The sequence below is a fragment of the Schistocerca cancellata genome, chromosome 1 (assembly GCF_023864275.1).
Source record: "Schistocerca cancellata isolate TAMUIC-IGC-003103 chromosome 1, iqSchCanc2.1, whole genome shotgun sequence".
Lineage (NCBI taxonomy): Eukaryota > Metazoa > Arthropoda > Insecta > Orthoptera > Acrididae > Schistocerca > Schistocerca cancellata.
Genome location: NC_064626.1, coordinates 970,911,313 through 970,925,202, shown reverse-complemented (window position 1 = coordinate 970,925,202; position 13,890 = coordinate 970,911,313). Strand labels below are relative to the sequence as shown.

General features: G+C 43.0%; 1 pseudogene; it reads right to left on the bottom strand.

Annotated features, from left to right (window-relative positions):
- Positions 1 to 13,035: 13,035 nt before the first annotated feature.
- Positions 13,036 to 13,152, bottom strand: LOC126103749 (5S ribosomal RNA; annotated as a pseudogene).
- Between the last annotated feature and the right edge of the window lie 738 nt (positions 13,153 to 13,890).

The following is a 13,890-nucleotide window of genomic DNA, read 5'->3' as shown; positions in this document are numbered from 1 at the left end:
AAAGTGTGTTTTTAGTCGAACAAGTGATCAAAGCTGGCGGTAATTACACATTTTCAGTGCGTCAGACATTTAATTCATTTTTCCCGGAGACAACACTCCGACATCACGATACTGTGCGAGATTTGATTAACAAATTTCGAAGTACGGATTCAGTGACAGATGCACCGAGAAGTGGTTGTCCTAGCGTTTTGTCTGAGGATAAACTACTCGATATTTCCGATAAAATGCCTTTGAGTCTGAACAAGTCAGTACGAAAACTCGCCCGATGTTCGTGTCAGGGCGGCCCACACAGCTGTAAGGAAAAAATTAGGACTTTTCCCATACAAACTGACAGTTGTGCAAGAACTGAAAAATACTGATCATGGCAAGAGACTGCATTATTGTCAATGGTTCAAAAATTTCGTTCGATAAAATGGAAAGAATATTCTTAATGAAACGTTTTTCACTAATGAGGCGCGTTTTCATTAATCCGGCTACATGAACTAGCAAAATTCTCGTATGTCGAGTACTGCAGATCCATTGCATATTCGTGAGGAACCACTTCATTCTGTGGAAATAAGAATTTGGACTGCAATTTCTAGACGTCGAATTGTGGGTCCCATATTTTTCAACGAAACAATAAACCCACAACGATACTGCAGTGATATTCTGTACCCATTTAAAGGATAACTTGTCTTAAGTGAAATACTGAATAGTTTGTATTTTCAGCAAGATGGTGCAATCGCACATACAGCTCATGCTTCAATGTCACTGCTTGCTGTTTTGGGTGATCGCATAATTTCACAGTGTCTTTGGCCGTCACGATCGCCTGACCTAACACCACCTGACTTTTTCTTCTGGGGTGCAGCGAAAGCAACTGTCTATAAAAACCTTCCAAAATCCATCGATGAAATGAAAACTGCAATATCCACTTTCACTGCTTCTGTTACAGAAGGAATGTTACAGCTTGTGTTTGGAAACATGATTAGACGAATTGAATTGTGTATTCAACAACAGGGAGGACGCTTTCAACATTTACTGTGAACATTTGTAAGTAATAATGAATATTCAATAAATTAATAACTTGTATTTCACTGAGTTTCATTTCGGTATATTCACTGCGGCATACGGCACGCGCGGCCAACAATCATACGGCACTGCGGAGAGACTTTTTGAACACCCCGTAACAACATATTTTCCCACGGCAGCTACTGATTTTCCGACCACGACCTGTACCAATCATAAACGTCTTAATTAATCCCACCCACCTTTTCACGAAATAACTGACGTACTTTTCACCAAAAAAGTCACGTAACACTTTTAACTATTAATTCCACTTTCTACGAAAGTCTACGCATTAGTTATCCACGACGTGGCTGCACGCGGCCGCTCATTATGGAACCTCAACACCGACTGTCCTCACGACTCCTAGACGGGGCTTCGGTGGGGCCTCATTGATATTATACGGCAAGACAATCCTACCTAATAGGAAAGGCGCTCCGAAAGTTTCAGAAGCCAGCGGCGGGCAGCAAGTACAATATCGATACGTTGTTACATGAACGATAGCAGTACTCCTTATGCTACCTACATTAAAATCTCCGTCTGTAGTTCCACCCTGCAGAATGCAAAAATTTGTGGCACGTGTACCTCCCTGTACACGGCCACAAAACAACAACTATTGTCATCCAATAGTGTAGATACTATTGAAGCTAAATATATATCGCCGACATTGCTGCTCCCACATTCATTTACTTCCTTACAGCACACAATTAACTTCATTTGGAACTTCAGGTACTTTTGTATCGAATTGGCACAAGGCATGAAAGCGTACATTTTTACATTGCTCTCCGTTACTTCCAGAAACTTAGTGCTTCGCTTATCAAGTAAATTTAGAGAACTTTCCATAACCTTCAATTCCTGACACCTACTTGGATTGTCTAGTCCCATACAAGCATTTTTCAATTGTGATTCCTGTCGCAGGTTCGAATCCTGCCTCGGGCATGGGTGTGTGTGATGTCCTTAGGTTCGTGAGGTTTATATAGTTCTAAGTTCTAGGGGAATGATGACCACAGATGTTAAGTCCCATAGTGCTCAGAGCCAGCCAATTGTGATTCAAATGGGTTCAAATGGCTCTGAGCACTATGGGACTTAACAACTGTGGTCATCAGTCCCCTAGAACTTAGAACTACTTAAACCTAACTAACCTAAGGACATCACACACATCCATGCCCGAGGCAGATTCGAACCTGCGACCGTAGCAGTCGCGCGGTTACGGACTGCGCGCCTAGAACCGCGAGACCACCGCGGCCGACAATTGTGATTCCTCATGACTTCTCGGCGCCTTCTTTGCATACTCTGATGGTGAGTTATTCCCTTCTGTCTCTCTTCTTGGATCCTATTTTCCTCCTGTAAAGTAGCGCGATCTGCGCCCAAAGCCTTTACATTATTAGGCTTGTCCTTAGTGCCCGCGAGTTGCTCTGCACTGCTCTCCTTTCATTTATACAAAACGATGTTCGGGACATTTAGATACAGTACCATCACTTTATCACTTTTCTTTTACGCATTCCTTCGTCGTCAGTGAAGGCTAGACCCGCTCCACTCCGACGTCGCGGGCTGGCGGTTGTATATGGACGCCTGGCCTCCGCTCAGCTGGACGCTCTCTTGCCGGCACCCTGTCATGCTGACGTCAGACCTGGCAGCAAGTCCGTGGTCCGTCAGTACGCCAAGTCCCTGACCTGTGACCCGTGGCTTCTTCTTGCTGCAGCTGCCTTCTGCAGTGTCATGCTCCCAGGCGATTTAGCCGCCGCTTACGTAATCTACGGTTACTAGGGAAGACTACTGTCAAGAATGATGTGTTTAGGTTTCGGTCTGGTTAATAACATGATAATAGATCCTGCTAAACCGGGAAGTGACAGAAGAAGAAGAAGGGCTGTGCACAGGGCATGATCAGCTGATGTGCTACCTACGGGCTGGAGTCTAGCATAGGCCGGTGCAGACGGCAGGTCTGCTGCGCTGTGGTACCATGTTCCACAGGATGGTCTTAGCACAGGAGGTGGCTGCCCTCATCCGATGTCGAACCCATCGCTGCAGCTTACAGTGCCCAGTCCTCTCGTCGTCTGGATTAGCCCTGCCTTCGGAGTTTGCACCGATGGGCTCTGAATAGATCTGTCTACAAATTCACAGTTCTTTATATTGCTCTGTGGTGCATTTGTTGCACTACTGCCTAGCATCTTGTCCACAATTCAAACTAGGGTTCTGCCCTGGTGTGGTGATACTGTTCTGTCCACCTTTGCATAGTGCAGTTTTCACTGAGCATGGCTAGCCAAACTTGCAATCTTTTAGCGTACATGTTACTATAGCTTAAGCATCACCACACAGTGCTTATCGGGCAGCGGTGGCTAACGTGACACCCCACGGAGGCTTGTTACAAATCCTTACAGGTTTCAGTTAAGACTATGTAGTGACGCTTGTAAGGTGGCAGAATAAATGGCCCGACTGGCACCTTACATGAGACCTTTACAAATCGCAATGAGAAGGTGAAGATGACATCTAACGTAAATCTCCAGTTATGAGAACATTTGCCTATCAATATGTAATGCAAAAAAGGATGACAGTCAATCGACGGAAGGTAGTAAAGGGAATGTCAGTCAAGTCGCCTTTAGTTTTCAAAAGTCAGCCCCACAATGGCATAGCAAAACCGCGCTGCAGTAGTTATGCCGGCAACCACTTAAAGGGGTGGGAGGAAAGAGGACAGCGACACTGGGCCAGGTGATTAAAGTTGGAGGGCAGCCTGTAGCGAGGGCATTGGTACAAGAGCAGAGAAGAATCTTTAGAAAACTGCATTTTGAAATTCCAATGGGATATGAACAAAAGCAAGTGACGCATTTTCGTCCAGCGAGTGTGACACATGGAAAGGTCAATGTAATTTAGGCATCTGGAACAGGCACAAAACGTCCGATTGGCGAAAAATCATTAGGAAGGAGAAAACTACTGAAGTGTTGATGCAGTTTGATAGAAGGGACGTTGCAATTGGTAGAGGGTGTTTCTACAAAATAAGAGGAATGCTCCTTTTGGTCGAAAAAAAACCGTGATGTGAAAAAGGAACCCAAGTGGAGGGAAGCAGTTCTGACATGAGAGGACAAGGGAGAAATTTTGGTGAGGACTCTTCTCTGAACTGGCGTCAAGTGCAGAACAGAGCGCCTAATGCTCCTTATGACACAGAGAAGAAACTGGTGTGGGCACTGTGTTCACAGTGGCTGCACTCCAGCTAAAATTACCTCTAGCAACGTTTAGCTCCAACTGTGGAGAAACGAACCAGCCAAAGCAGTTAATTGTTCTTGCGAGAACTAAGAGGGCACTATAATATGCACGCTGCTCCAACCATGTGCGTGTATATCGCCACATAATAAGACAATGGCTGAGTACGTGTTTTCTCACATAACGAGAAACATAGGGAAAGTTTCTGATGGAAAGTTCAGCAAAGGCCAGATTAGTTTTGAAGGAATTTCAGTGGGAGAGAGCGGCCTTGCAGACAGCAGCACGTCGCAGCTTAAGGTAAATACCTCATGCAGAGGTGTAGACTTTGTTGGTTCACCAGCTTGCGTTCACAGTAAACTCGAGCAGCCTTGGGTAATCTTGAGTTCAAATTTGTCACTTGAATAACCATTCACCGTAGACTTAATTGCCATCCTAAATAGTACCGAACTTTGAACCGGAATCGGACGATTTCCATAGTACTGACCAACATTATAACGTATGTGTAGGAGCAATTTTGTAAATTAATATCCAATTATACTTTCATATTATTGTGCTTAAGATTAATGTAAAGAAACTTCCAATTAAACTTTTATAATATTGTGCTTAAGATTAATGTTCTTTCAGAGAGTTAATACTTAACACTCCTGTGTATAAACTTATTTCACTTTCTGATGTTGGCAAGATGCGTTATCCATTGCGCTGTTTTTATCTTGGCGAGTTGAAAACTGTGTGAAAAGCTGTAATGTGGTGAGAAATATTGCGACATTAAACTTGTCATTTCACCTCACACATAGTTGTTCTCAATTCAAGAATAAGCAAGCAAAAATAAACCCCCTCAACCCTTACACGCTATATCATATTCAAAGAGAATGAGCGAGATAGACTCACAACAAATTACAGTACCTCTTGAAAACAACCTTTCTCATTGTATGTGTTCACTTCGATTATCGTATATGTAACAGTAAAACGAGACACTCGGCAAAAATATCATCAACTCTTTTTAAAGACTGCAGTCAAAGAAAAACTAAAAAAATACTGCACTCACCATACTTTATGTTGGTGAAATTACAATCCTGCAGAAGAACAGCCGTCTTCCCACGAATGGCAGAGACCGTGGCTCCTCTGCTACCGAAGTCCTGCACTAACAACCAGTTCTGACACCAATGTTCCTGTGTCAGAGTATTGGAAGACCACTTCTGACGCCACTGTTGCGACCCATGCCCATATGATGGGGTCGCGTTGTGAGCTCGAGCTCGAGCATGGAGTGAGGAAGAGCGGTCAAGTTCACGCCTGCAGGCGTCAGTTATACAGAACTGATGACGTCGCCGTTTAGTCCCATAACCACCCTCAATCAGTAACAACCCTCTCCCATACTCCCCAAATATCTTCAGAGTTAAATATGTGTGCCACGAAAAAGTACTGACACCTCCTCAGCTAGTCGTGGCACCATTGTCTCAGGTCAGCGCCGTGGCTGCACGCTATGTTGGTGACGGCAGTGGCCAACCAGACGCTTTGCAAATGAAGCAGTGTGGCTGCCACCTCAGCGCTCTTGAAGACAGCCATTGCAATAGGCCCTGGTCATCCGCCATTGATCTGCCAGCAGATGCATACAAGACGGCCAGGTGGATGTGTGGAAGTGTCAGGCCTGATCAGTGAGAAAATAGTAGCTTGCAGATCGCACGCAATGACCCTTTGTGTTAGAGGATTAGCCTCACCCAGTCTTCACACCTGTGATTAACCAGTGGGCAGCAATGGCAGGCCACAAATATAGTATGTATCAGATTGGCTGCATCTCAGTACTGAAGTCATCAAGCAGGTAGTAGGCTTGCCATCGTCGATCAGTTCGTGACGGTTTCAGTGAATCATAAAATACTGACATTCTATCTTACTCGATTCTAGAGACAAGGACAGAATGACAGCGCAATTGGATGTGTTCTTGAGCTGCACGAGCATCACTACTCAAAAGTCCGAGACTGTGCCTATGACATGGTGGTTCTGAACGTAGGACTTATCGGATCCGTCAGCACTCCTTGCCTCAGTGTGGTAATTCAGTAAATATTCTGATTCACCGAGCTCAGTTCTTTCTGCCTGTATTAGATTTTATAGTGGCGCTCAGACAATGAAACTATGTAGCGTAACCTCCCTGTTCTTTCTTACGTACCGCAGCAATGCTGGTATTTCTGCCTGTCATATTCTCAGGCCTGTTGCAGTGCGGGTACGTTTTCCTGACATACCAATTGGCACGCAAGCTCTGTGCTAACCTACTCTGTTCTGAGCTCACCTAGTAGATCTCTTTAAAAAAAATTAAAGCATGTACATGTGCAAGAAATGGTTCAAATGGCTCTGAGCACTATGGGACTTAACATCTGAGGTCATCAGTCCCCTAGAACTTAGAACTACTAAAACCGAACTAACCTAAGGACATCACACACATCCATGCCCGAGGCAGGATTCAAACCTGCGACCGTAGCGGTCGCGCGGCTCCAAACTGAAGCGCCTAGAACCGCTCGGCCACTTCGTCTGGCGTACATGTGCAAGTTATCATGGTCGAAGCTAGTAATCTATTCTGAATATTTGCGACTGAGAATGAAATAGTAAATATTTTTAAAAACCCACTAGCAAAATTGTGCAATGGACGCTTTCACTATCAAATTACACAAACCAAAATTGCTTTGATAAACATTCACTCAATATACAAACTCTTTACGAATCAAAATTATAACTGACCCGTGTTGCGGCTCGCGTTAGTGCCGTTGGTAGGTTGGCATCGTGTAATAGGGATAGTGGTGACTCTTTTCTTCTTGTGTTTACTGGCGCCACTACATTTGCTAGCGTTGTCTGTCCACGAGATGTAGCAGCAGCGGTTATCGATTTCTAGTACGGTGGTACTATCTTTGGAGGGATGCCAAGTGTTTTATGGGTAGTGTGTCTTGGAGTTCGGTGGGGACGGAGCAGCAGTGAGGTCCGGCAGCACCAGGACATCCCGGGACCGCTGGCAGCACGCAGGCACTGTCGAATCGAGGGGCTGTAGTTGTGAAGGCCACAACCTCGATGTCCACCGGACACAGAACTTTTGAGTTGAGTGAACGCTAGCCCAGTAGTGAGATCTCCATTATTTTGATATCACGCCGTTTGTTCGCGTGTTTCTGCTCGCAGGGTCGCTGAGACGAAGAGCAACGAATGGAGTGTTAGGAGTTTGCGAAATTAATTAGCCACCCTCCACTTCTTATTACTAATGATTGTATTCCTTGTGTTCTCATTATTGGTGAAGTTCAACCAGCGGTATTCTTCTGCCTAGTGGCCGATAACGGCCCAGTTACCTGCCCTGGAGGTTAGAATATTTTCGGGGTAGTGTACCTTTCCTCGGCTTTCCACTGCTGTCCAGAAGGCATGTAGTTCGACAGCCTCTTTGATTGTGGTTCGGATATTTTGTTTCTTTTGGACTAGTTTGGTCGTCGTGGTTACTTCTGTTTCGGGATGTTCTAAACAACGGATTCTGAAGACGCAATGCTGTCCGCCAGTTCCGCCTTGCCTGGGTTATTGCATGGTTGTATTACACGTTAGGTAGATTTTACAAGAGTACTGGTCTGCGTTGAAACTGTCACTTGTTTGAGTTGCCATCCGGTTAAGTGAATACAACTGTTGCTGCTTGTCTCATCGTTTACGAAGATGAGCGACTTTCCCAGGTCGATCCTTGGAGCACTGTCTGAGGCCCACTTCTCCCTTGGTATGATCATATTGTGATAATTTTCAATTATTACTCTTTGGGCCTTAAGCCGACAAAGAGTTTGAATTTATTGTTAATAAGGACATCAGACTTCAAGAAAAATATAATAATTCCAATCCCAAAGAGAGCAGGCGTTGACAGATGTGAAAATTACCGAACTATCAGTTTAATAAGTCACAGCTGCAAAATACTAACGCGAATTCTGTACAGACGAATGGAAAAACTGGTAGAAGCCGACCTCGGGGAAGATCAATTTGGATTCCGTAGAAATATGGGAACACATGAGGCAATACTGATCCTACGACTTATCATAGAAGCTAGATTAAGAAAACGCAAACCTACGTTTCTAGCATTTGTAGACTTGGAGAAAGCTTTTGACAATGTTGACTGGAATAATCTCTTTCAAATTCTGAAGGTGGCAGGGGTAAAATACAGGGAGAGAAAGGCTATTTACAATTTGTACAGAAACCAGTTGGCAGTTCTAAGAGTCGAGGGACATGAAAGGGAAGCAGTGGTTGGGAAGGGAGTGAGACAGGATTGTAGCCTCTTCCCGATGTTATTCAATCTGTATATTGAGCAAGCAGTAAAGGAAACGAAAGAAAAATTGGGAGTAGGCATTAAAATCCATGGAGAAGAAATAAAAATTTTAAGGTTCGCCGATGACATTGTAATTCTGTCAGAGACAGCAAAGGACTTGGAAGAGCAGTTGAACGGAATGGACAGTGTCTGGAAGGGAGGATATAAGATGAACATCAACGAAAGCAAAACGAGGATAATGGAATGTAGTCGAATTAAGTCGGGCGATGCTGAGGGAATTAGATTAGGAAATGAGACACTTAAAGTAATAAATGAGTTTTGCTATTTGGGGAGCAAAAAAACTGATGATGGTCGAAGTAGAGAGGATATAAAATGTAGACTGGCAATGGCAAGGAAAGTGTTTCTGAAGAAGAGAAATTTGTTAACATCGAGTATAGATTTAAATGTCAGAAAGTCGTTTCTGAAAGTATTTGTATGGAGTGTAGCCATGTATGGACGTGAAACATGGACGATAAATAGTTCGGACAAGAAGAGAATAGAAGCCTTTGAAATGTGGTGCTACAGAAGTATGCTGAAAATTAGATCACGTAACTAATGAGGAAGTATTGATTAGGATTGGGGAGAAGAGGGGCTTGTGGCACAACTTAACAAGAAGAAGGGATCGGTTGGTAGGACACGTTCTGAGGCATCAAGGGATCACCAATTTAGTATTGGAGGGCAGCGTGGAGGGTAAAAATCGTAGAGGGAGACCAAGAGATGAATACACTAAACAGATTCAGAAGGATGTAGTCTGCAGTACGTTTTGGGAGATGAAAAAGCTTGCACAGGATAGAGTAGCATGGAGAGCTGCATCAAACCAGTCCCAGGACTGAAGACCACAACAACAACAAGGAATTCAGCCGTGAGTGTAACTTGTCTTAAGAAATATTCATTAGACTCAATATCTTAACACTGAAATATTGATGATTGTTCCTTAAAATATTTTAGTATCTCTCGAAGAAGTTAATTGCTTCTAAAAAATTTGATATCCAGGCCGCCAGCCTTCCAACTGTTTTTGAATTATTGCTATTGGGGCCTTCAGCCGACAAATAATTTGAATTTATTGTCAATAAGGCCTTCAGTTGTGAATGCAATTGGTCTTAAGAATTTTTAATTAGATATTGTCTCTTAATAGTAGAATTTTGATGATTGTTCTTTTTAAAATATTTTAGTGTCTCTTGGAGAAGTTTAACTGGTTCTTAAGAATTTGCTTTCCAGGCCTTCAGCCGTCAAATCGTTTTTTTTTTTTTTTTTTTTTTGAGTTATTACTGTTGGGGCCTTCAGCTGATAAATTATTTGAATTTCTTGTCAATAAGGCCCTCAGCCGTGAGTGCAACTTCCTTAAGATTTTTTTAATTAGACATTGTGTCTTAAGAGTCAAATTTTGATAGTTGTTCCTTATTGTGAACTTTTATTAGCAATTGTTTCCAAATAAAGTGTACGTAATTTAAAAGGAAAAAACTGAGCAACCAACGGTAACTGATTACGGCCCCATCCAAAATCGTAACCCACCCCTGCCTTTCCCTAAGTACCATGTCTCAATAATAGTAACGTGCGTACAACCAGATTTGCAATTTACTTTCAGAATATTATGAAACAGTGACTGTTGCACACGATTATATAAAAGTATTCTCTGGAAGCCAATAAATCAATATATTTGTAAGAACTACTGGGGGATCGCCTGGCGTATACGTAAGGTCTTGATAAATTACAAGTAACTTTCATCGTCATTATTAATTATAATCACCAGTAATTATTATCATTTTAGGTACTTCATCACACATCAAAATCTGTAACAATATTTTTCCTATCTCCCTGGATGTTATTGTCTATCTGTGCGTGATGGCAGAGTTGTTAACACATTCGATACCCGTTCAGGATGATAACTGGACAAAGACAGTTATATTTTTTTACGATATTTTAGTGACTGTGTCGTTAAGAAGAACGATTCAATGTTCCGAATGCAAAAAGCATAAATTCTGAATTGTAATTCGTGCTTCTTTTGTGATGTCTAAGAAATTCACATACTTTTCGAACATGCATGCGTGTTCGAAGAAACATTACATCGTTCTCCTTAACAACAGACTCGCGCGGTAGCCGTGCGGTCTCGGGCGTCTTGCCACGGTTAGTGTGGCTCTCCCCCCCTCCCCCCAACCCCCCAGTTGGAGGTTCGAGTCCTCCCTGGGGCATGGGTGTGTGTGTTGTCCTTAGTGTAAGTTAGTTTAAGTTAGATTAAGTAGTGTGGAAGCCTAGGAATCGATGACCTCAGCAGTTTGGTCCCATAGAACTTACCACAAATTTCCAATTTCTTAACAACACAGGCACTGCAATATCGCATTTATCAGTTTTAATTAAAATGTCCTTCCCTATACGAGTTCAGGTTGTGACGCAGGAACGACAACACATGGGAGTTTGGGTCTGTCCGCTAGTCGTGCACGGATAGTCCAAAGGGGTAAAGCGACCGACCTCGTCAAGCGGGAAATCCGGATTCGAGTGACAGTCCTACACTATTTTCACTGTCGCCATCCATTATACAAATGATAGTTGTTCGTATTCGCTACTACTAATACATTTCATGTAGTTATGTTTTTCGTGGCCTCACTAAATCGGTTAAGCAAATTCCACGGCAATGCTTCTCGAAAGGACATCGCCGAAATCCTTAATTACTTTGTTCAATAAGATCTTCTGCTCCATTTATAACTCCGTCGTCAACAAGTTCTTCTTACATTTATTGTCTGGCCCAAAATAATATCATATGTATGACATGTCAGTTTATTTCATTTTTATATCCGGCTGCAGATAATTTACTTATAATATCGCAGCGAGGACACTGATAGAGTTTAGTGATCTAGACATGTACTTCTTCTGAAAAGCAGATCAACCATCACTTCAGTGTTCCTAAGGAAGCACTTATCTTTCCAACATACCAGGGCGTCGCCATACACCATACATAACAGGGGTCATGTTTCAGCTAACTGCGGTCTGAAACATGTGGAGGAGTGACGTAGACACTAGTCCAGTATTTCTGAATCTCGACTATTAATCCTTAGCTAGGTCCACCGTAATTTCTCCACAGCACTCCAGATTAAAGCTAGTATTGATTTCTTTAACAGATCACGACCGATTCACTTCCACAACTCTATACACAACATCAAATGTACTTTTCCTGAAAGTAACTCTAACCTTCCTTCCTAACTTAAGCTGGAGGAATCGATTGGACAGGCCAACGCGTGGTGACACCCTTGACACTGTAGTCACCTCATTGGGTTGCAATGATATAAATAAGACTGCCGACGTTTCGGCTGTTCCATGGCGAAGGTTACAGCTAAAAGAAGCTCAAACGTTTACAGCCTCTTTAACAGAACACTGCCAAAACAATTTTGTCTGAATAAATCATGTATAAATCAGCCATAAGGTCAATATATTCCAGTGTACAAACTTCTTTAGTCACTTTTTCTGTCTCGAAAAAGTATCATCTGAATCATTAAATGGTCTGATGCTTCACAACATAGACTGTTGCAAAGATATAAGGCAAACATAATTTTAATTCGTTAAAATTAAATTTCTTCTTATTGTCACAGCGTAAAACCAACACCGCAGTCTTAGATTAAAATAAACAATGGAGAATCAAGTAGTTACGTCGTTTTTTATTCCCTTATTTATAAATATATGAATAAAAAGTGAATACCTTTGTGGATGTACCATCAATTTTTGAGACGATGTTGCTTATTAGATTGATCTAGACCCTTCAAGGATATATGATGGTAGGTTTTTGGGACCTGTGTCAGTTTCCATAAAATTATTCTGGCTTATCGTCTGTATCATGTAAAACGATAATCCATCATTTCGGCCACTACTGCAAGCGGCCTTTATCAGCGTAGTTTGTACAGCTGGAACATTTCAATTGTACCTCTAATATAATTTGTATTCTACGTGAATGGTAAACGTTCTACAATGGTGACATACCCTTGACATACGGGACTTTGATCGGCGTTGTCTGGTAGCTATTTATTTTAAGCGAAAGCGACGTTTTATGAGCAGACAGAAGGAATAGCTTTGAGATCACTCTTTTCACCATTTGAAGAAGATCTTGCAACGAGTTATCTCTGCGTATACACACAGAATGTCAAAATGTGATTCATGTGCCCACATAAAAGCTGAACTGGTTCATTCTTTGGCAGGCTTAAAATATTCACGTAATTAGTTCGATCATAATTTCGCATGCAGCGCAGCATACATGGCAGCAGTAGACCATTACAAACTAGTTAATGAAATAATTAGACACCAAGATTAAGCACTCCGTCTTCAGGCCACAAGTGGCCCATCGGGACTATCCGACCGCCGTGTCATCCTCAGTGGAAGATGCGGATAGGAGGGGCGTGTGGTCAGCACACCGCTCTCCGGGTCGTTATGATGGTTTTCTTTGACCGGAGCCGCTACTATTCGGTCGAGTATCTCCTCAATTGGCATCACGAGACTGAGTGCACCCCGAAAAATGGCAACAGCACATGGCGGCTCGATGGTCACCCATCCAAGTGCCAGCCACGCCCGACAGCGCTTAACTTCGGTGATCTCACGGGAACCGGTGTATCCACTGAGGCAAGGCCGTTGCCAGACACCAAGATTAAATTCTCACAAAAATTTTAATGTGAAATAAGGGAATTACATTTATTAGATGCACATAAGAAAAAAATACAAGACTGTCACGCGCGAGTAAATGAATGAAACAGTGAGCTAGATTGATTATAGGCTTACATCTGAGTCGTATTCACGTTAAACTGAAAAAGTCATTTTAATTAGCTATTAACAGGCGTAAGTATGACCAGAAATTTACAGAAGGACGCCCCACTACCTGGGACAGAAAGAAAGAAGCTCAGCTCGCCACCTGCCTATTCCACCACGTTCACGGCTGTCACTCACTACGGAGACACCTTACAGCGTGCTGCATGCTGGTCATCCTGCTTCCCAGTGAGCGCTACGTTGTAAGCTACTCCAGTGATCATCGACGTGCTAATTATGCCTCCTCAGACCATAGCATCTGGACCATCAATGCAACCGTGTTCTACAATTTTTCTGGATGAATTAAGTGTCCCCACCTCTCGTCCTAGGAGTAGAACCACCGTTCAGAGTGAACTTGCTCTCATTCGAAAAGAGCGCTCGGTCCCACTCGTCGTTGGTCCCTACAGTCTTGGCATCATTGCAAACGGTGCCTGCGACGTGCGGGTGTCAGTGGAAAACACTGTACTGGGCGTCGGCCAAAGAGAAAAACCCCATGCAGTCGTCGTGGAGTGTAAGAAGGCGTCTTGCAGTCCTGTTAAATGTGGCTACAAATGAACTCGCTGTTTGACGTG